The sequence below is a fragment of the Oncorhynchus clarkii genome, chromosome 13 (assembly GCF_045791955.1).
Source record: "Oncorhynchus clarkii lewisi isolate Uvic-CL-2024 chromosome 13, UVic_Ocla_1.0, whole genome shotgun sequence".
In the NCBI taxonomy this organism is placed as follows: domain Eukaryota; kingdom Metazoa; phylum Chordata; class Actinopteri; order Salmoniformes; family Salmonidae; genus Oncorhynchus; species Oncorhynchus clarkii.
In genome coordinates, this window is record NC_092159.1 from 14,668,797 (window position 1) to 14,691,587 (window position 22,791).

Here is a 22,791-nt window from a genome sequence, read left to right on the forward strand (position 1 = left end):
ACTCAGCCCATCTCTCCTTCTCTCTCTTCACCCCACTCAGTCCATCTCTCTTTCTCTCTCTTCACCTGACTCAGTCCATCTCTCATTCTCTCTCTTCACCCCACTCAGTCCATCTATCCTTCTCTCTCTTCACCCCACTCAGTCCATCTCTCTTTCTCTCTCTTCACTCCACTCCGTCCATCTCTCCTTCTCTCTCTTCACCCCACTCAGTCCATCTCTCTTTCTCTCTCTTCACCCCACTCAGTCCTTCTCTTTCTCTCTCTTCGCCCGACTCAGTCCATCTCTCCTTCTCTCTCTTCACCCCACTCAGTCCACCTCTCTTTCTCTCTCTTCACCCCACTCAGTCCTTCTCTCCTTCTCTCTTCACCCCACTCAGTCCATCTCTCTTTCTATCTCTTCACCCCACTCCGTCCATCTCTTCTTCTCTCTCTTCACCCGACTCAGTCCATCTCTTCTTCTCTCTTCACCCAGCTCAGTCATCCCTCCTTTTTTCTCTTCATCTCTCTCTGTCTCTCTCTCTCTCAATACATAATCTCTCTGTGTCTCTGTCATCATCTGTGTTCCATCTCATACCACTGCAGTATTGTCATGACACCCCAAAACCCTGCCTCACACACTACCACACACCTCCTCTCTCACTACCCACCAACAGCTACACACAATCCCACATACAGCGACACACAGTCCCACACAATTACACACACTCACCCACCCACACGACTGATACACTGCTCTTAATCCAGCAGATGTGTGTGTGTGCGAGAGAGAGAGTGAATGTATTTGCTTTTATAATGTGTGTGTGACACTGTGTGTGTGTGTGTGTGTGTGTGTGTGTGTGTGTGTGTGTGTGTGTGTGTGTGTGTGTGTGTGTGTGTGTGTGGCGCTAGGGGAGTAAGACATTAAGACAGCTCTGCATGTAGCACTACAGGTTCATCAATGTGGGTCAGGAGAGACGGAGACTGAGATGTCTCTGCTACTGCCTATCTATTGCTTTCTCTCTCTCTCTCTCTCTCTCTCTCTCTCTCACACACACACACACACACACACACACACACACACACACACACACACACACACACACACACACACACACACACACACACACACACAATAACAGCATCTACAGTATAATGTGTGTGGCAAAAACACACTTCTAATACTGTCTTTTATCAAAGAAAAAGAATGCCATGAATAAAATCTGGTCTTACCACAGATTCTGTGCAGAGAAGTAGTGGTGATGAAGTGTTGCTAGACAGTAGCCACAGCCTCTGCCTTTGACAGAGAAGAACTGGAGTATTTTACAACTCGCTGAAGGCTCCCATCCTGCTGTCTTCTGTCTGTGTTTGTTTTATCTGCTCCGAGTCTTCAGTCAAAGTAGACCGCCTGCACTTTCACTGCTGCTTTCTCTAGTAAGCCAACGCTACAGAGACAGAATGAAAGAGAGAGAGAGAGAGAGAGAGAGAGAGATAGTGTGTTTGTCTGCTAGAGTGTGTGTTAATGTGTGTGTGTATAGATTCACAGTAAAGCACAAGCAACACAGTCTATCTATATGCACTGGGCAACATGCAGTCGTTACGCTACTTTGCTAATCTTCCATGGACGGACGAAGCTAATTAATGAATCCGTACGGCTTGAGGGGTTCAATAGAGAGAGAAAGAACTAGAGAGGCTGGGAGAGAGAGAGAGTGGAGGATGCGAGGAGTGAGAGAGATAATTAGAGTGAGCGAAGGCAAGAGAGTGGAGAAGAGAGAGGAGATGAGAGAGAGTGAGGGAGAGTGAGAGTGAAAGAGTCGGAAGACGAAGGAATGAGAGCATGAGACCGCGGGAGAAGAGAGAACGCAGGCAGCGGAGTAGAGAGGGAGAGGGAGAGAATGAGTGAGAGAGAGAGGGAGAGGGAGAGGGAGAGAATGAGTGTGAGAGAGGGAGAGAATGAGTGAGAGAGAGAGAGAGAGAGAGAGGGAGGGGGATATAATGAGTGAGAGAGAGAGAGAGAGAGAGAGAGAGAGAGAGGGAGAGGGAGAGATGATGAGAGAGAGAGAGAGAGAGAGAGAGAGAGAGAGAGAGAGAGAGAGAGAGAGAGAGAGAGATAGTGTGTGTATGTGTGTCAGCGGTATAGGAATAACAGCTGAATGATAGGCTAGTCTACACTCTTAGAGAAAAGGGTTCTTCAGCTGTCCACATAGGAGAACCCTTTTTGGTTCTAGGTACAACCCTTTTGGGTTCCATGTAGAGCCCAACGTGGAAAGGGTTCTACATAGAACCCAAAAGGGTTCTTCTTGGAACCAAAAGTGTTTTTACCAGGAACCAAAAGGGGTTTTACAATGGGTTCACCAATGAGGACAGCCGAAGAACCCTTTAAGGTTGTAGATGGTTTGTAGTTGTTTTCTATGATTGTAGGGGCAGGCAGCATACCTTTAGAAAGCTAAGCCCATGGCTGCGAGTGTGTGTGTGTGTGTGTGTGTGTGTGTGTGTGTGTGTGTGTGTGTGTGTGTGTGTGTGTGTGTGTGTGTGTGTGTGTGTGTGTGTGTATAAACGCGTGGGCTCAGGTGAGTGCCTCAGAATGACGGGATTAATGATGCGTCACCAAGTGGAAAAGTGGGGCATTTCAGACACACACACACACGCGCGCGCACACACGCACACACACACACCTGTGCACCAGGCCCTATATGGGTCATGGGCCTTCAAGTGCCAGGCACCAGCAGCCTCAGGCGGTGTGTGTGTGTGTCTGTGTGTGTGTGTGTTTCCCCACAAGAATAGTAAACTAACAAAAATTTGACCAACTGGGGATATTTTGTTGGTCCCCACGAGGTCAAATGCTGTTTCTAGGTGGTTTAGGGTTAAGGTTAGAATTAGTGTTAGGGTTAGAACTAGGTTAGGGTTAGGAGCTAGGGTTAGGTTTAGGGTTAAGTTTTTTTTGTTAAGGTTACGGTGAGAACATGGGTTATTGTGAATAGGATTTTGAACAGGACTGAATTGTGTGTCCCCACAAGGTTACCTGTACAAGACTGTGTATGTGTGTGTGTGTGTGTGTGTGTGTGTGTGTGTGTGTGTGTGTGTGTGTGTGTGTGTGTGTGTGTGTGTGTGTGTGTGTGTGTGTGCATGACTCCCCAAGGCAGTATGTACTGTACGTGGGCTGTGTATTCATGCATGTTGGGGGCTGCTGCTCCAGCCTGGATGTGGTATGACTTGCATCATGCTGCTGGATGTGCCTGTTACTCCACAAACAGTTCTGTACATACTGTACTAGTTTACCATAATGAACAACTATTGAATATTCTACATAGCTACAGACCAGGGGTATGAAAAGCAAGGCCTTCAGGTCTGTGGTGGGACTGGTTATCATTTCTCCCTGGTAGTTCATTGATTGGTAATGTCACTGATTGGTCCAAAGAGTCACTCACCAGGTGTCCCCCGGGTCTGAATCAGTCCCTGATTGGAGGGGAAGGATGACAACTTGAGGCCTGCATTTCAATAAGCCTGTTGGAGAGGGTGGATAGGATATATCATGTAAACACGCCCTCAATACAATATGTCCAGTGCATAGACCTGGCAAAGGGAGAGAGTTAGTTTCCTTGTGACTGACTGTTAAAAGCATCAAGATTTTTTTGTGTGTGTAGTTCCCATGGAAACACAGCATCCCATTCCCATGATAAGGAGTGACATTCATTGAGGCACGCACACATGTACACACGTACACCCACACGCAGTATGGGGGAGAGGGACATTGGCTGGGACTGTACTGCATCAACCCCAGACGATTTTAATGAGGTCTAAAGGAAGAGGTTTCAACAATACACCACCTGGCCAAGAGAGTAACAGTAGTTATTCATATCTTTACTGCAGTCTCTAACGGGCCACTCTCAAAGGACAAATCATATTCAATACTTTCTCACTACTTTGCAGATATGCGTTTTTCAATCATGTGATGTAAGATATTATGATGCATCATTTTTTACCTGTCTGAGAGCCATTATGATAATGTGTGAGCTCAAGCACAGATGCCAAGTCATGCATATTAACGTAGTTTTAATAAGAGTCAAAGTCATGCATATGAATGTAGTTTTAATAAGAGTCAAAGGAGTAAAAGTGGAATACAAGGGCAAATCAGGGACAGTAGCAACCTCAATAGACAGGTACACTGTGGAGACGAAAGTAGAGCATGAGACAACGACTAACATACACTCTCTTGCTTTGTGCACGCACACGTGGGGGCATGTATGCAGGCACAGGCACACATGCAATGCGCGTACGTGCGCGAACGCGCACACACACATTGTTGGAAGGGACATGACTAATACAGTGTTTGGCTCTCAATGTGAAGAACTCCTACGGTTTCCTTTTCATTCAAGAATCAAAACTAGGGCGATTCAGGGTACGTGTTATTGTGCCCATGTGTGTGTTTGTGAGAGTCCATTTGATGGATTATAGTCAAGGATATTATGTTTAAATAGCTTGGGAGTTAGTTTGGACATAATTATTCAGATCGGAATATGGAGCAATGAAATATATATATGTAATCTGTAATTTACGGGAACGAGAATATTGCCCACATCTCCAGACGTTAAAATAGTAATGCCACTGTTGCTCTGGGTGCATTCAGCCTATATTCCAATATCACGCTTGTAGAATGAGAACATAGGAGGATACTGGGATGGATCAGGCTACTACTGCTCCCTTCTAGATGCGCTACTATTCAACTGTTTACTCTTTGTTTTTATCGATAACTTTTGTGATGTTCACATTGCCCATTCTCCATTTCACGTCACATAATAAACTATTGTCAGTTGTGTTACCTGTTGCTCCCTGGTTTCAATGTCTATGGTTGCTCCTGTGGAATGGAAAGTCCACTTCTCACTACCTACAGTTGGTACATACGACCAACACGCAACTATCCCTGTGCTGCTCTCTGAAAAGAGGGTTGGCCACCCAGCACAGCACGGAACATGAGTCAGGTAACTGTAACAGAACGTTGCTTCTGAGCTCCCGTGCATTTTGGACACGCACCGACTCGGTTTGGGAGGCAGGGAGTGACAAACATATTTCTCTGAAAGGGGTTTTGCTGTACTCCCATGTCTATTTTAAAAACCTAATAGACGTTTTAAGTTTCACGTTTTCGTGTGTCTGCTGCACTGATGTGACGAGTTTGGCGTTTCACAAGCGGATAAAACGCCCAGGTGTTTGTTTTTCATAGGTGGGTTTTCTGCCTTTTTTTAAAAACAATTCCTAAGTAGAGCAGCGACAGGAGGCTTTCCCCTGTGGTATATTTCTTTATTGCAAAACTCTTGTTAAACCACGTCAGTGTTTTTCTTGCTTTCGTTTTTAATTATTTAATTTCTAACCACCGACAACGCCGAGTGGCAACGTTGGAACAAACAGGTAAGTGTCTGCAATAATATTATTAGCCAACACCTTTCGATTTCAAAGTTACTTTGCTTTTGTTTTCTACTGAATTTTACAGTTTCCCCGACTGCAGAAAGTTAGTAAACGTCCTTGGGTTGACACCTTTTGAACTCGTGCCAACTCGTGCTAAAAATGTGATCCGTGTGCGCGCGCAACGACAGGCCTGGCTGCAAGCTGATGATTTGCAACGTGCATGACCTCTGTAAACCATTAAGCCACAGATTCACCAAATAATTATAGAATCATAGTTACATTTGGTCCCATCTTATTTGTTGATATATTCATTCATCAGCTTAGAAATGAACTTGACAGTGAGTGCGGATAGTCACAAAGAGGCCTCATAAGGAAGAAAAAAACACATTTGGAAGGAAAGGTTATATAATGTTGCCAAAATGATGTTGAGCTTTTCCATATCAATTGGAGTTATTTCACAGATCTCCCACATTTCTAGAGGGTACATTCAGAAATCATGATACACTTGAATGGAGTATTTAAATACAGAGGATATAATATGCCTCAAAGGGATGGGTAAATGTAGCTCATTATAACCTAGTTAATGAATGCGTTCTGGGATGACGGAACAAATTGGGCCAGCTTTCTATCGCGGAGACTAATAGAGCATGGTGATAGTGCCTAGCTGCTGTTGCACCACCTACACACACCACCAATATTGTACACACAACAACATAGCCGACACGCTAAACCATTACCCATCCAACAGAATCCCTTGGCTCACACTGATTGTGTCCTGCGTAAATACAAGGGACTTGTTAGATGTAGGGAAGTGACTTGCATAATATGTGAACACGTACGGTATGTTCCTACTAATGTGCTGAGACACATGGACTGTGTGTAATGTCCATATCTTCTTGCCTATGTGATGTTCAATGCACAGAGTTGCTCATTCACTCTGCTGCATTGTAAACTGCTGAGGTGACGTCATTATGTAGAGCAAGCCTGGTCTCATTCTGAGAGAAGAAGCCAGGGGCTTTAACCTGAGTCATCTAAAACCAACAGCACATAGATCTGCTTAGCTAGCAAACAGAGACATATGCATGTGGGGGGAGGGACCCCAGGCTACAGGGGAGACTCCCAACAGGTCTCGAGGGACGTACTCTTTAAAGTCTTCCTTCGCTGAACCCCTTAGGCCCTAACTGTGTGTGTGCTAGCCCGAGGGTGTCGTGAACATAATTGAACCCCTGACTCATTTTGTTTCTAGGAAGTAGTATGGTGTTCAGTTCACTCTTTAAGTCCCTATAACCAGGGGCATATTCATTACTGCACATTGTAGCTTTCTGTTTTGCAACAGAAAATTGAAAAACAAATGTTTCTTAATGGACAATTTCAGGTAGTTACTCCCTGTTTCATCCGTTTTTCTTCCTTTGGTATCTAGTGAACTTGCCTGGTCTCAGAGCAATTTGTATTATTTTGGATGTAAATTCAAAATACTTCATTATTCAGATGTTTCGTATGGTGTATATGTTTGTGAATGTCATCATCCATATCGTATGGCTCCAGATCATCTATAAGTCTTTGCTAGGTAAAGCCCCGCCTTTTCTCAGCTCACTGGTCAGCATAGCAACAGTAGCACGCGCTCCAGCAGGTATATTTCACTGGTCATCCCCAAAGCCAAAACTTACTTTGTCTGCCTTTCCTTCCAGTTTTCTGCTGCCAATGACTCACTGAAGCTGGAGTCTTATATCTCCCTCTCCAACTTTAAGCATCAGCTGTCAGAGCAGCTTACCGATCACTGTACCTGTACATAGCCAATCTGTAAATGGCACACCCAACTACCTCATCCCCATATTGTTACTTATCCTCTTGCTCTTTTGCACCCCAGTATCTCTACTTGCACATCATCATCTGCACATCTATCACTCCAGTGTTAATGCTAAATTGTAATTATTTCACTTCCATGGCCTATTTATTGCCTACCTCCCTACTCTTCTACATTTGCACACACTGTACATTGATTTTTCTATTGTGTTATTGATTGTACGTTTGTTGCTGTGTAACTCTGTGATGTTTTTGTTGCACTGCTTTGCTTTCTTGGCCAGTTGGCCAGTTTGCAGTTGTAAATTAACTTGTTCTCAACTGGCCTACCTGGTTAAATAAAGGTGAAATGAAATACAAATAAATAAAATATGTTATGAATTTGCTAAACATATATGTTAATAATTCCAATTTGTTGTGGCTAATGTTAGCTACCTGGCTAACGTTAGATAGGCTAGGGGTTAGGGTTTAAGGCTAAACAGTAGTAAGTAGGTAAAAAGTTTCTAAAATGCTAAAGTTGTCCGTGATGAGATTCAAACACTCACCGTTTGGGTTGCTAGACGTTCACGTTATAGACCCTCTCTTCATTTTTACCTTGAGTAACCATCTGTCTTATGTAGCCATACCAAACGTAACATATCATACTAATTTGAGGTGTCTGAGATTTACATTTACCATGTTGTTTTTAGTCTATGAGACCAGGCTGAGTGAACCTGAACCAGACAGGGTTCAGAGACATCGAACTGGTCGTTCTGCTTTAAACCACCTGTGTTCGCCTTTGACTGAAGTCTTTCTGTCTGATGCCTGTGTGTGTGGTTGGTTTGTGTAAAATGTAACGCAGTGCACTATTAGATTAAGTAAGTTATTTACATATTTGTTTTATATATTATTAGGCACACCACCACGTTCATGAAATTGGTTCGCTCCTACAACTACTGAGTCACGTGGCCATGGCTCGTTATATAAGCAGGCAGACGGTCATCGAGGCATTCAGTTACTTTCCGAATTGAACGTTAAAATGGGCAAAACAAGTCACTTAAGCGACTGAGTGTGGTATGATTGCTGGTGCCAGTGCACCAGTTCCAGCCTCCTGGGATTTTCACACATAGCAGTGTCTAGGGTTTACAGAGAATGGTGTGAAAAAAACATTCATTCAACGGCAGTCCTGTGGGCGAAAACAGGTCATTGATGAGAGGTCGAATGAGAATGGTAAGAATCGTGTAAGCTAACAGACGGGCCACAAACGGGCAAATAACGGAGCAGAACGGCATCTCGGAACTCGTCAGTGCTTGTCACGGATTTGACTATTGCAGCAGATGACACACACCGGGTTCCACTCCTATTAGCTAGAAACAAGACAAAGCGGCTCCAGTGGGCACACGATCATCAACAATGGACAACTGAGTTGAAAAACAATTCCTGATCTGACGAATCCTGGTTTCTGATGCGTCATGCTGATGGCAGTCAGGATTTGGCATAAGCAGCATGAGTCCATGGCCCCACCCTGACTGGTGTCAGAGGTACAGGTGGTAGCGGTAGTGTAATGGTGTGGGGAAGGTGTTCCTGGCACACGTTAGGTCCTTTGATACCAATTAAGTAACATTTCCATGCCTGGAAGAATAATCTGCTCTGGAGTGGGTCCGACACGGTACTAGATGTGTGTACCTAATAAACTGGCCACTGAGTGTGTGTGTGTGTGTGTGTGTGTGGGTGTGCATGCAAATTCAACATGTAAAGTGTTGGTCCCATGTTTCATAAGCTGAAATAAAAGTTTCCAGAAATGTTCAATATGCACAAAAATATTATTTCTCACATTTTGTGCAATTTTTTTCTCCATCCCTGTTAATGAGCATTTCTCCTTTGCCAAGATAATCCATCCACCTGACAGGTGTGGCATATGAAGAAGCTGATTAAACAGCATGATCATTACACAGGTGCACCTTGTGCTGGGGGACAATAAAAGGCCACTAAATTGTGCAGTTGTCACACAACACAATGCCACAGATGTCCCACGTTTTGAGGAAGTGTACAATTGGCCTGCTGACTGCAGGAAAGTCCCCCAGAGCTGTTGTCAGATAATTTTCTGTTAATTTCTCTACCATAAACTGCCTCCAACGTTGTTTTAGAGAATTTGGCAGTACGTCCAACCAGCCTCACAACCGCAGACCACGTGTATGGCGTCGCGTATGTACCACGTGAATGGCACCTTGTGCTGGGGTGCACCTGTGCCCACACAACGCCATACACGTGGTCTGGTGTTCTGAGGCTGGTTGGACGTACTGCCAAATTCTCTAAAACAACGGAGGCAGTTTATGGTAGATCATTTTCTGTTAATTTATCTGACAACAGCTCTGGGGGACTTTCCTGCAGTCAGCATGACAATTGTACACTTCCTCAAAACTTGGGACATCTGTGGCATTGTCTGGGAGGAGATCCCTCAGGAGACCATCCGCCACCTCGTCAGGAGCATGCCCAGGCGTTGTAGGGAGGTCGTACAGGCATGTGGAGGCCACACACACTAATGAGCCTCATTTTAAGAACATTACATCAAAGTTGGATCAGCCTGTAGTGTGGTTTTCCACTCCATCCAGACCTCCATGGGTTGATAAATTTGATTTCCATTGATAATTTGTGTGTGATTTTGTTGTCAGCACATTCAACTATGTAAAGAAAAAAGTATTTAATAAGAATATTTCATTCATTCACATCTAGGATGTGTTATTTTAGTGTTCCCTTTATTTTTTTGAGCAGTGTAGATACTGTATGTATACTGTATGTGTATATATATACTGTATGTGTGAAATATATTGGTGTGTATGAGATTGTTGGGGGAGAGAGGAGGGGTGCAAAAGAAAGATGAAACTGAAGTAAGCGTAACCACATCAGTTGGATTTTTCTCTGCTATCCTGCTGAAGAGAGCGAGTGTCACGCTGACAAGACCGAGGGAGATAAAAACAGAGAGATAAATCATGGTGATGGGAGAGATGGAGTGATGAGATCTCTCTCTCCCCTGGGTGATGGATGACTAGTCTGCTGGAGGGAAATTCCTCAATGCCTCACACACTGCCCTGCAGTGACTACGCTACCCCTCTTTCTCTCCGTTTCTCTCTAATACAATATTCCCCTCTTTAAATGTCTTTCTCTCTTTCTGTTTCTATATATGCCTCTTTCTCTACCTCTTTGTTTCTATTTTACTGTCTCTTTCTCTCTTTCAATTCCTCTATCGTTGTCTGTTTCTTCCAATTCCTCTATCGTTGTCTGTTTCTCTCTTTCATTCCTTCTCGCCGGTTCAGTTCTGCTCACTTGCACAACATAACAGTTCCTGTACATGACACTGACTAATTATTACCATTAGAAGTACTGTAGCAGAGATCCTATGCTCTCTACACTATAGTACATAACTCCAGTGATCTGTCTCATCAGTCTGTGTGATGTCAGTCTTTTGTACCTGATCTTAGAGGCTCCCAAGGTGTTTGTGGTATGTGTAAGTGGGAATCTTTTTGTTTGTCAGTGTCTTGACTTTGTCCGGGAAGGTAGTGTGACCTGGAAAAGGTACAGTTGACATTTTGTGTGTCTCCACGGTCTAGAATCATCCGACAGTGATCCGAAAAAAAAGTTATCTTTCTCCTATCCCCACAGTACAAACCCCTCCTCCACGCCTGCTGGCAAGGCATCACTACAGACCACATAAAACACCAAGACAATTATGTGACACTTTAAATCATGTATTATTGATGTCGAGGTAATGGTCTGGGGGTGATAGTATAAACAAGGAAATAGGGCCTATTCTGACATGATAAAGTCAGCTGTTTAGCTCTTAGTAATTACCTAGCCCTTCATCATAGCGAGCAACCCATGAAACTGGTGTGTGTGGAAGTGGTAGGGCAAGTCCAAGATACCCGAATTACGCTGACTCAGGTTTTTCACTTTAAAATGTATGCCAAACAAAAACCAATGATTGCAAAGTTAGAGAAATCATACAGCTCTATTTACAAGGACTACTTTTAACAATTTCCACAGAAATAAATACAAAAACACATTGTCTTGAATAGTGCCAAATCAAATTTTGGTAACAGAAGTATGGTTTGTGTGGTACAAACTGTAATTCTGTTACCAAACTTTGCACATTTTATCGTGGAATTGCCCAGTAGTAGTAGTTTTACCTGAGACCCTAGTTAAGGAAGCTATTCCAGGCACCTAATTTATGACAGGGACGAGAGGCTATTTTAAGGTTGTCACAATGTTTATCTAACCTTAACTGTCTTTGCTATCTAACAATGATAGTTGCCGTTGAGAATGATTTTTACTGCTGTGTGTGTGTGTGTGTGTGTGTGTGTGTGTGTGTGTGTGTGTGTGTGTGTGTGTGTGTGTGTGTGTGTGTGTGTGTGTGTGTGTGTGTGTGTGTGTGTGTGTGTGTGTGTGTGTGTGTGTGTGTGTGTGTGTGTGTGTGTGTGTGTGTGTGTGTGTGTGTGTGTGTGTGTGTGTGTGTGTGTGAGAGAGAGCAGTGTGCTTACTCAGTCTAAGGTAGAGGAGCCTGGTTTGTGAATGAGGTTTTTGATCAATGGGCATTTCAGCTGCCCACAGGTTGTCATGACGCCAAGAGGTTGCCATGGTGTGAAAGGGCTGACTTGTCCTATGGGTGTGGACTAACCTAAGCCTCCTTTTTGGCTTTGAGTCAGTTTCGTTGGTATGGTCTCTTGTCTACAATAGAATCATTCACTACATTGTACAACATTAGCTGATAGTTTGCTCATCGTGATAAGGACTCTTATTTTGGAGTCTCCTTTGAATACTATTTGCATGATCAGCTACTGTTTGTTAGATATGTGCTCCCGTGTCCGGGCACGCTTAATCTGTGCAAGCAGTGTGAAATACCAATGCAACTGCCATGTTTGGATGTCTGGGGGTGCAACCTGACGTCAGACATTGGTCTAATATATGGTATCTGTTTGCTTCAGGTTGCTTAGACCACACCCACCACCCCCGAGATGTTTGCTTAGGCCACGCCCACCACCCTGAGGAGTTTGCTTAGGTCAGTTGGGTAGCCTACTTGACAGTTCATAACATGGTAACTCAGATTTAAACGGTTCCACTCAGACCAGATCAGGTGGGTGATTTGACATAAACTGAGGTCAAAGGTCACTCTTAGTTCCTCAGCACTGTGAGCTGGGTCACCAGTACACCAGGGACAGTGTGGGATACCATGGTATGTCTGCATACCAGAAACATCGCTTAGGCAACGTGTACTCCCCTTAGATTCACAAGGCTTTGTCAACATGGCTAGACTCATAAAGACATGCTAGTGAATCACAACCCCAGATGGCCGTTGGCCTTTGAAGGGATACCGTGCTCTAAATCCCACTGTTTGCTTCATTTCCTTATATTAATCCAATCACCCATCTTTTCTGATTAACAATCCCACAGAAGATGGGTGATGTAGTGTCTCTCATTTCCTCCTCCAATGGGTTGGAATGGGACTGTGTTTGTCCGGTTGGAATGGGACTGTGTTTGTCCGGTTGGAATGGGACTGTGTTTGTCCGGTTGGAATGGGACTGTGTTTGTCCTGTTGGAATGGGACTGTGTTTGTCCTGTTGGAATGGGACTGTGTTTGTCCTGTTGGAATGGGACTATGTTTGTCCTGTTGGAATGGGACTGTGTTTGTCCGGTTGGAATGGGACTGTGTTTGTCCTGTTGGAATGGGACTGTGTTTGTCCTGTTGGAATGGGACTGTGTTTGTCCGGTTGGAATGGGACTGTGTTTGTCCAGTTGGAATGGGACTGTGTTTGTCCGGTTGGAATGGGACTGTGTTTGTCCGGTTGGAATGGGACTGTGTTTGTCCTGTTGGAATGGGACTGTGTTTGTCCTGTTGGAATGGGACTGTGTTTGTCCGGTTGGAATGGGACTGTGTTTGTCCGGTTGGAATGGGACTGTGTTTGTCCGGTTGGAATGGGACTGTGTTTGTCCTGTTGGAATGGGACTGTGTTTGTCCTGTTGGAATGGGACTGTGTTTGTCCTGTTGGAATGGGACTGTGTTTGTCCTGTTGGAATGGGACTGTGTTTGTCCGGTTGGAATGGGACTGTGTTTGTCCTGTTGGAATGGGACTGTGTTTGTCCGGTTGGAATGGGACTGTGTTTGTCCGGTTGGAATGGGACTGTGTTTGTCCTGTTGGAATGGGACTGTGTTTGTCCGGTTGGAATGGGACTGTGTTTGTCCTGTTGGAATGGGACTGTGTTTGTCCTGTTGGAATGGGACTGTGTTTGTCCTGTTGGAATGGGACTGTGTTTGTCCTGTTGGAATGGGACTGTGTTTGTCCTGTTGGAATGGGACTGTGTTTGTCCTGTTGGAATGGGACTGTGTTTGTCCGGTTGGAATGGGACTGTGTTTGTCCGGTTGGAATGGGACTGTGTTTGTCCGGTTGGAATGGGACTGTGTTTGTCCGGTTGGAATGGGACTGTGTTTGTCCGGTTGGAATGGGACTGTGTTTGTCCGGTTGGAATGGGACTGTGTTTGTCCTGTTGGAATGGGACTGTGTTTGTCCGGTTGGAATGGGACTGTGTTTGTCCGGTTGGAATGGGACTGGGACTATGTTTGTCCTGGATGATAATGAGGAATGTTGACGTTAAACATTACAGCGGTTGTCTGTCTGCCTGCAGATGGAGCACATCTATTCTAGGACTTTGTCTCTGTATCAGAAGTAGGGTAAGGAGTCACTGTGACCTGTCTGAAATGGGTCCTTCAGTTTAGATTTGCTTTCTCTGTTAACTTAGCTTAGACACGTTAGCTTAGCTGCTAGGCCCCAAGGCAAACACAGCTCCTGGTCTTCACCCAATAATAACAGTGGAGATGAACTGAGACCAGATTACACCAGTCCTGGATACCTTTCTCCAAACCTGTTTCAGAGTTACACAGATATGCATACATGCAGGCACACACACACGCGCTATAATCCTTTACACACACACACACACAGAGACAAAACAGGGGAAAGTACTGAAGCAAGCCATTACATGTCACACCTCTCAGAGCTGGGATGAGACTGCTGCTGCACCCAGACAATGTTAGGCGGAGGTGACTCAGTATTCTCATTACAGAACAGCCCAAAATAGTTTGATCAAAAGTAGGTCAAATGACAGAACCAGACAATATCATGTCCTATTGTCTGTGTGAGCAGCTAGGTTTAGGTGTGTTAGGCTTGTTTCTATTAGGCTTGTTTGTATTTTGCGCCTGTGTGTGTGAGAATACACGTGGCCCTGTGTATATTCAACGAGCTGGTTTGACATGTCATTTTGTGCTTTAACTAATGGAGTCGGTGATGACAAAGAGGATAATAAGTAGGGATGTCAGTTCTCTGAAACATCTGAACGTCTCTGGCGACAATTGGAAATGGTGTGTGTGTGACATGTTTGTGCTGTGAGGCAGCCCGGGGTGTCTTGTCAGAACAGGTGTCTCAACCTGGGCCCCTGTTAGTCTCTTGATCTTATTCTCTCTCGCGCTCGATCGCTCTCTCTCTCTCCCTTGCTCACTCTGTTTCTCTCTGACACTTTCAATTAAATTCAAGAAACAAGGTTTATTGATATGGAAAGTGTAGCAACTTACAAAGTCAAACATTTTGCCAAAGCAAACGTGTAAGAACCTTTAAAAGAAATAAATAATAATGTACCCAGCAGTTCTGTCTCTCCGACTCCTCCTCTATCTGACTCCTCCCCCTCTCCTGGTTATGTCAATCAACTGGTGCTTCACCTCGCGTGTGTGTGGTGGGATTTGTGTTACCTGTCAGGTTGTGTTTAAACAGTGGTTCTAGATACGAGACCTACATGCTGACCTTTCACCCCTCTCTCACCTCTATATATACACACACTCCCACATTTCCTGAAGATATAGAGCCTGACATATGAGGGCTTATGAATAACTCAAATAAGCCACACACACAATCACAGACATATCAGTGTTTCAACAGTATGTCGTGTCCTGCTCCGTCTCAGTAGAATGCTGTTGTCCTCTCATCTCTTGTTCTCTCTCTCTCATGGCTTAGTCTTGGAGAGTAAGCCATGCTGACTGTCTAACTACATAGAACCCTCAGCTCTCTGCCTGATCAATGGCAAAAGTTACACTTTTTTTTTGTCTGGTACTTTATCCTTTTAACTCCCCTCAATTCACTGGATGTGTCCCAATGGCACCCTATTCCCTACGTATTACACTACTTTTGACCCAGACCCATAGAGCTCTGGTCAAAAGTAGTGCACTATGTAGGCAATGGGTTGCCATTGGGACGCAACCAGTGTAGCTCAGATAGTAATTCCCCTGAGAGAAGTGTTCAGTAGGCCAGGCTTAGAGAGCTGCCTCCAGGGTTGAGGGATCAGGTAGGCAGTGAGCGAAGGGATGGTGTGTGTGTGTTGTACCTTAGTTTCCACTGCACCAGTGGAGGATATTGCAGAGAGCGCGGTGGAGGAGGAGAAGCCCGGCCCCTGGACAAACAGAGACATTATTGTGTGTGTGTGTGCGGTACTCAAAGGAGCACCTGACAGAGGGGGCATTGATGCACCCTGGGCTGAGACTCCTTATAGCCCAACACTGTGAAGAGGAGGAAACATCCCACACAAACCTACATGTTATTTGTCATGTACTGTATAATGACATTACTGTGCACGCCAAGCACCGTTGCAGATAATGATGCAATACTGAAATAATCGTGTGTGTGTGTGTAAGAAGTCATTGAATCCACCAGACATTTGTTATGTGGAGTAACTTGATAAATGACTAAGAATAGTGATCTGTAGTTTTCTTTGGTGATCCCTGCCACACTCCCAGTCTGTTCACTGTTGACACTGGGCTGCTATTGCAGCATACACATACACATACACACTGCTCAATAGGAATGCAGTGTTTTCATTCCCCTGACCCAGCCTGTCACAAAGAAATTATAGTGGGCAGTGTGCTGTTGGATCTGGCCCAAGCAAACACCATAGATTCCTGTCATCACACACACAATATATATATATATAAAGTGCCAGTCATAAGTTTGGACACACCTACTCGTTCAGGGGTTTTTCTTTATTTTTACTATTTTATACTTTGTGGAACAATAGTGAAGACATCAACTATGAAATAACACATGTAGTAACCAAAAAAGTGTTAAACAAATCAAAATATATTTTAGTTTCTTCAAATTAGCCACCCTTTGCCTTGATGACAACTTTGCACACTTGGCATTCTCTCAACCAGCTTCACCTGGAATGCTTTTCCAAACATCTTGAAGGAGTTCCCAAAATGCTGAGCACTTGTTGGCTGCTTTTTCTTCACTCTGCAGTCCATCTCATCCCAAACCATCTCAATTGGGTTGAGTTTGGGTGATTTGTGGAGGCCAGGTCATCTGATGCAGCACTCCATCACTCTCCTTCTTGGTCAAATTGCCCTTACACAGCCTGGAGGTGTGTTTTTGGGTCATAGTCTTGTTGAAAAACAAATGACAGTCCAACTAAGCGCAAACCAGGTGGGATGGTGTATCTCTGCAGAATGCTGTGGTAGCCATGCTGGTTAAGTGTGCCTTGAATTCTAAATAAATCACTGACAGTGTCACCAGCAAAGCACCATCACACCACTACCTCCATGCTCCAGAGATCATCCGTTCACCTACTCTGCGTCTCACAAAGACACGGCGGTTGGAACCAAAAATCTCAAATTTGGACTCATCAGACCAAAGGACAGATTACCACCGGTCTAATGTCCATTGCCCGTGTTTCTTGGCACAAGCAGGTCTCTTCTTATTGGTGTCCTTTTTAGTAGTGGTTTCTTTGCAGCAATTCGACCATGAAGGCCTGATTTACGCCGTCTCTTCTGAACATTTGATGTTGTGCTGTTTCTGTTACTTGAGCTCTGAAGCATTTATTTGGGCTGCAATATCTGAGGCTGGTAACTCCAATGAACTTATCCTCTGCAGCAGAGGTAACTCTGGGTCTTCCACTCCTGTGGTGGTCCCTATGAGAGCCAGTTTCATCATAGCGCTTGATGTTTTTGTGTTGTTCTGTGTTGACTGACCATATCTTAAAGTAGTGATGGACTCTTGTTTCTTTGCTTATTTGAGCTGTTCTTGCCATAATATGGACTTGGTATTTTACCAAATAAGGCTATCTTCTGTATACTATCCCTACCTTGTCACATCACAACTGATTGGCTCAAACATATTAAGAAGGAAAGAAATTCCACAAAATACAATTTAACATGGCACATCTGTTAATTGAAATGCATTCCAGGTGACAACCTCATGAAGATGTTTGAGAGAGTGCCAAAAGTGTGCAAAGCTGTCATTAAGGCAAAGGGTGGCTACTTTAATTGAACTTTTGTTTGCGTAATACATGTGTTATGTCATACAATGTAGAAAATAGTAAAATCAAAGAAAAACCCTTGAATGAGTAGGTGTCCAAATTTGACTTGTACTGTAAATCAGACACACTTGGTCACGTACACACTCTTCTCATCTCTCTCACACACACTCGCAAAACTATGATTGATTTATCTGGCTCCTCCTAGGTTGGTGTCTGTATCTAAACCAGCAGCACAACCATGACAAAGAGGATTTCTCTACCAGACTGACCCTCTGTGAGGAACTGAAAATCTATGGATGATGAAAAAGCACTTTGCATCAAATCGCCCCCTCAAGCTACAGACTCTATGATTGAGTGTACACACACACAAACAGAGGAATTGCCTTTGATTATTTTCTCACACACATAAAGAATGAGGACTCTTTCCAGGAACTCTATGTTATGATTGGTGGGGTCTATTTCAATCAACTCCTGACTGGCAGCCAATAACAACAGCAGGGGATGTGTGTGAGATCTGGGTGTTTGTGATTGGATGGCTCGTCGCCGATCGTCTGGAGGACACTTACTGGTGTGTGTTCTTTCCCTCTTCCCAAACACACAGAGAGAGATGTGATGCCAGTTTCCAATGGCCTTGGACTGTGGAAATGTGTCTGACACGGATAGACAGAGGAAGAAGCCTTGATTCTTTATTTTTATTTGTTGGGCCCATGGTGCTATTCGGCATCCTTTGAAAGGCTGTCTTGTTGTGTTGGATGCTGAATGCTGAAGCCTGTCCACCCCAAAGACACACACACCACCTTATCCCCACAACACATCTCTCTCACATTCACACACCAGGCCGGACTTCCTTTCTGTCAACAATAGGTGGCCAGTCAAGGCTAGTCGAGCACAGTCTCACTTCCTCCCAGAGGCTAGGGGCGTAGAGCCCAGATAATTCTGATTTGTTGAAGTCCTCTCGGAAAGTAAAATACTTCCTCTGGCCGCTCATACTTAAAATATACTTATTCACACTCTAGATTGGATTAACTCTGTCTCCATGGCAACATGTGAGCCCTTTTACGATCTCATCTTCACTCCCAAATGACCCAACCTTCAGTGCAATGTGTATTGCTCCAGTACGACCTCCAGTGTAGTGTAAACCATTGTCTTATCCCATGGCATGACGCCTAGGTACAGATCAGAACCCTGGGGTACTAGTGGAATAGCCTGGATAGGATCCCAGTCTGTTTATGCTTTAGCCACTACTGTATAACTGTTGTCTGCACCCTAAAAACATCATGCATGTAAATGAAGCCATACTCGTACATTTACTTAACATTACTGCGCTAACTGAGGTAGTGTTGACATGCTCCACTAGCAAGTACTACCTCTACCTGTGCTAATGGACAAAGGGTGTGTGTGTGTGTGTTTCCTGTTTGAACCTCACAGGGTCAGCCTGGTCTCTGTCCCCCTCTAACTCCAAATGTTAGGAGGAAATGGAGCAGAAACAGTCATTGCTTTGAAGTGTGTCGTGCTGCGTCGGTCGCCGACGGCAACACGGGGGTAATTGTGTCAGTGTGCGTGGCTGAACTCTGTTTGATCGCCACGGTGATGTCACCGTATGGACTGATTTAGCCTTTTCCCAACCTGACCCTGATCATTTGATCTGAGACTTGACTAGAAACCCCTCATGTGAGTTTGACACAACCCCCAACACGTCCACCTCAATGTGAACTTGTGCACGACACGTCCACAACCTTCTATTACTGCTGAGTAACCGTGTGTCTGTGAGAGACCGACATGGTGGCGGCACCTTAAAAGAAGAATGCTCCATATAAACCATATAACCCCCTGCTCAGTGGCGTAGCTTCAGCCGGTGCAGTCGCACCAGGGCCCTCGACGTGCCCGGACCTGCGGGCCCCCTATGTAATTTGAATACCGCCCCACCGTGCCCAAGTATTAATTGTTGACGCGGGTCCACCACGTCTACCATTTTGACGAGAAGATCTGTCTTTAAGGTAGGCTATATGATACATGATCCCACTGATGGTTTCACCAACAAAATGTTTTTTTTGCCACTACATACGTCAGTGTGATATTTTAGTGTATTGATGACAATAAATCCAATTAACTTGCTAAATAAATCATATTATTTAATAGTTTCAATGCCATGTTAACATAATGAAATGCATTCTGGGATTCATTGTGCAAATACTCTCCAAAGCGTTGTTGTTTCTGTCATCGTTGAGCTAACTATCGAGACAACGGCCGTAAAAATTAGTAAAGAGAGAAAGTCCAGAATAAAAAAATTACGGATTTAAAAAGTGGAGACCAAAAAGGCCAAAAATGAGAAAGCAAAGGAGGTATCAAAATTTGTTTCATTTTTCAGATGCAGTTCAAGTGCAGCCGTTACTAGCACAAGCAATGTAACGGGAACAGAAGAGGATGTAGGTTTCTCATCGCCAGCAGCAGCTTTTAGCGGGTCAAATGAGCCAAGGCCAAGCTGTTCCATCGTGCCAGAAGAAGCAGCTTTGACAGAGGAGGATACAGGTTGTCAGATATCGGAGGATATGACCCTGAGCACAAGCCAGGCCGGACAAGCTATCCCCGGGCGTGGAGGAAGAGGAGCAGGGCGAGGCTAGAATCGTGTCGGCTGTGGAAGTGGGACAGATGGCCTTTTTACCAATCCAACTGACGGGGCATTATGCAACAAATGTGGATGCAAAAGTTAAATGGCACATTATTGCATTAGGCTCGTGTAAACCTACTGGCCCATTCCCAAGAGATGACGAAAGGCGGTGTTTTTCCAAGTCGTACTACACCACTACAACCAAGGCTGGAATCAAATTACCACTTACATGACTATGCTATTCGGCCAAGCTAGATTGCGCGTATTGTGATCCTTGCTGGCTGTTCGGAGATTGGAGTGCCCCTTTCTTCTCTGATGCGAGGGTGAATGGGGTGAGAGATTGGTGCCATCTAACATCCAAAATAGCATGTCATGAGACATCCCAGATTCACATGGGTGCCTGTTTGGTATATGAGCAGTGGAAGCTCAATGGCACCTTTTGACGCAGAAATGAAGAAAGGCGTGGGTAACGCAGCAAATTTCTGGCGACAGGTGTTGCAGCGCATAGTTAACTTTTTTAGGATAGGGTGCAGTATTCGTAAGTTTGGATGACTGAGTTGCCCAAAAATTGCCTGTTACTCAGGCCCAGAAGCTAGGATATGCATATAATTGGTAGATTTGGATAGAAAACACTCTGGCGTTTCCAAAACTGTTAAAATGATGTCTGTGAGTATAACAGAACTGATATGGCAGGCGAAAACCTGAGGAAAATCCATCCATGAAGTGTGATATTTTTGATGTGTGTAATTTTCAATTGAATGCCTATACATTCTGTTGGGTTAGGACCCAGATTGCAGTTCCTATGGCTTCCACTAGATGTCAACAGTCTTTAGACATTTGTTTTAGGCTTGTATTCTGAAAAATGAGGAAGAATGAGACCATTTTGTAAGTGGCATGCAGAATTAACCAGAGCTCCTTTGCGCGCGTGACCAAATGCGCGCCCTTTGTTATTTTTCCTTTCAATTGAAGACACTATTGTCCGGTTGAAATATTATCAATTATTTAGACAATAGACAACCTGAGGATTAATTATTAACATTGTTTGACATGTTTCGACAAACTTTACCGGTACTATTAGGATGAATTCGTCTGCCTGTTGTGACCGCCTCTGAGCCAGTGGATTACTGAACAAAACGTGCCAACAAAACTGAGTTTTTGGGACATAAAGAGGAACTTTATCGAACAAAACAGGGACTCTTGTGAGTGCAACCAGATGAAGATCATCAAAGGTAAGTGATTAATTTTATGGCTTGAAAATGTTTGTATGCTTTTGTAAGCGGGGCGCTGTCCTCAGATAATTGCATGGTATGCTTTCGCCGTAAAGCCTGGATTAACAAGATGTTAATCTTTATTTTGATGTATAACACTTGTATTTTCATGAATGTTAAATATTTATGTAATTTGAATTTCGCGCTCTGCAATTTCACCGGATGTTGTCGAGGTGTGCCGCTAGCGGGACGCCTATCCTATTAATGCAACTTTCACGCTTGCATCATGTAACTTGGCGTTCAGAGGGCACTGTGAAAAGCTGAGGCAAGCCAACAGTGGGAATTTTCTCAGTATAATTGAACTGCTGTCATCCGTTAACTACCTCAGGATCCGTTAACTATCCCAGTCCTCAAATCCAAAATGAGCTGATTTAAATCTTTGCCGAGCGAGTGAAGTGTGACATTCAGGGAGGCCCATTTTTTTTATTTTCTTTCTATTATGGACACCAGACCAGTTAATTCAAGTTTATCGCTATGTGAGATTGATAAGGGATGTAAATAATGTCACAATCTTAACCTGACTCTCAACAACTCTGTCAAAAATGTGCCAGAGATTAAACAGTTTTATGATACTGTTGAACTGTTATACAACTTCTTCGGGCATAGCATAAAGAGATGGTAAGTGTTGAGTGGTATTTGATTTTGCATCAGAAAAGACAATGCAACTCTAAAACAACCAGCGGGTGGGACACAGTCATCTAGATACGAGTCCATTGACGCCCTGAGATACAGATATGGGAACGTCATGATGGCCCTCACCGAGACGGTGCAGACTAAGGTTTTAGAAAATGGTTTTAGTCTGCAGACTAAGGTTTTAGAAAATGTGAACGTTGTCTCCAAAATGCTACAGGCCGAAGATGCAGACCTGCACAGGGCAGTCAGCCAACTCAAGGACATTATAGAGGTCCTGTCCGGATTCCCACAGGATTCTGTGAATGCCAAAGTCACTGCTAAGACCCTTGCTGACAAACGGGGAGCTCAGAACGCATTTGAAGACACTCGGAGGAGGAAGGTGAGGTGTCATTTTGATGTGCTATGCGAGGACGAGCGATTGTCTTCTGGGGAGAGTAGTTTTAGAGTCAGCAACTTGATGATGATGATGATGCGCTCTACGAGACCTCAGGCCTGATTGGCTGAACATCACAGCAAAGATGTATCAGCAAGCTTCCCTGGCCAATTACTCTCTATCAGGGCCTGTTTTTAAGAAGGAAATAGCAAAGCACACTACGCTGAGAGACCTGGTCAGGATGCTCTTTGTGGATTACAATTCAGTCACATTTTGGGAAGTAGTTACAGCGACGCTCCTTTTCATGACTCTGCCTGTAACGGTAGCCAGTGCCGAGCGCTCCTTTTCCAAACTGAAAATAATTCAATCATACCTGAGGAGCAGCATGGGGCAGGAGAGACTGAGTGGGTT

General features: G+C 44.3%; 2 protein-coding genes across 3 annotated transcripts in view; one reads left to right on the forward strand and one right to left on the reverse strand.

The window, feature by feature from the left end:
- Positions 1-4,838, reverse strand: part of LOC139423775 (phospholipid phosphatase-related protein type 5-like) — a 50,795-nt gene extending 45,957 nt beyond the window's left edge. Inside the window, exons 1-3 of the mRNA XM_071175408.1 lie at positions 4,796-4,838; positions 3,404-3,479; positions 1,209-1,420 (exon numbers count right to left, since the gene is read on the reverse strand). The gene's annotated coding sequence lies outside the window, so the exon portion shown is untranslated. The remainder of the gene's footprint in view (positions 1-1,208; positions 1,421-3,403; positions 3,480-4,795) is intronic.
- A 62-nt stretch (positions 4,839-4,900) lies between these two features.
- Positions 4,901-22,791, forward strand: part of LOC139424455 (paralemmin 3) — a 34,297-nt gene continuing 16,406 nt past the window's right edge. Inside the window, exon 1 of one of the 2 annotated variants that reach the window (XM_071176303.1) lies at positions 4,901-5,378. The gene's annotated coding sequence lies outside the window, so the exon portion shown is untranslated. The remainder of the gene's footprint in view (positions 5,379-22,791) is intronic. The other variant, XR_011635941.1, reaches the window with a different exon arrangement.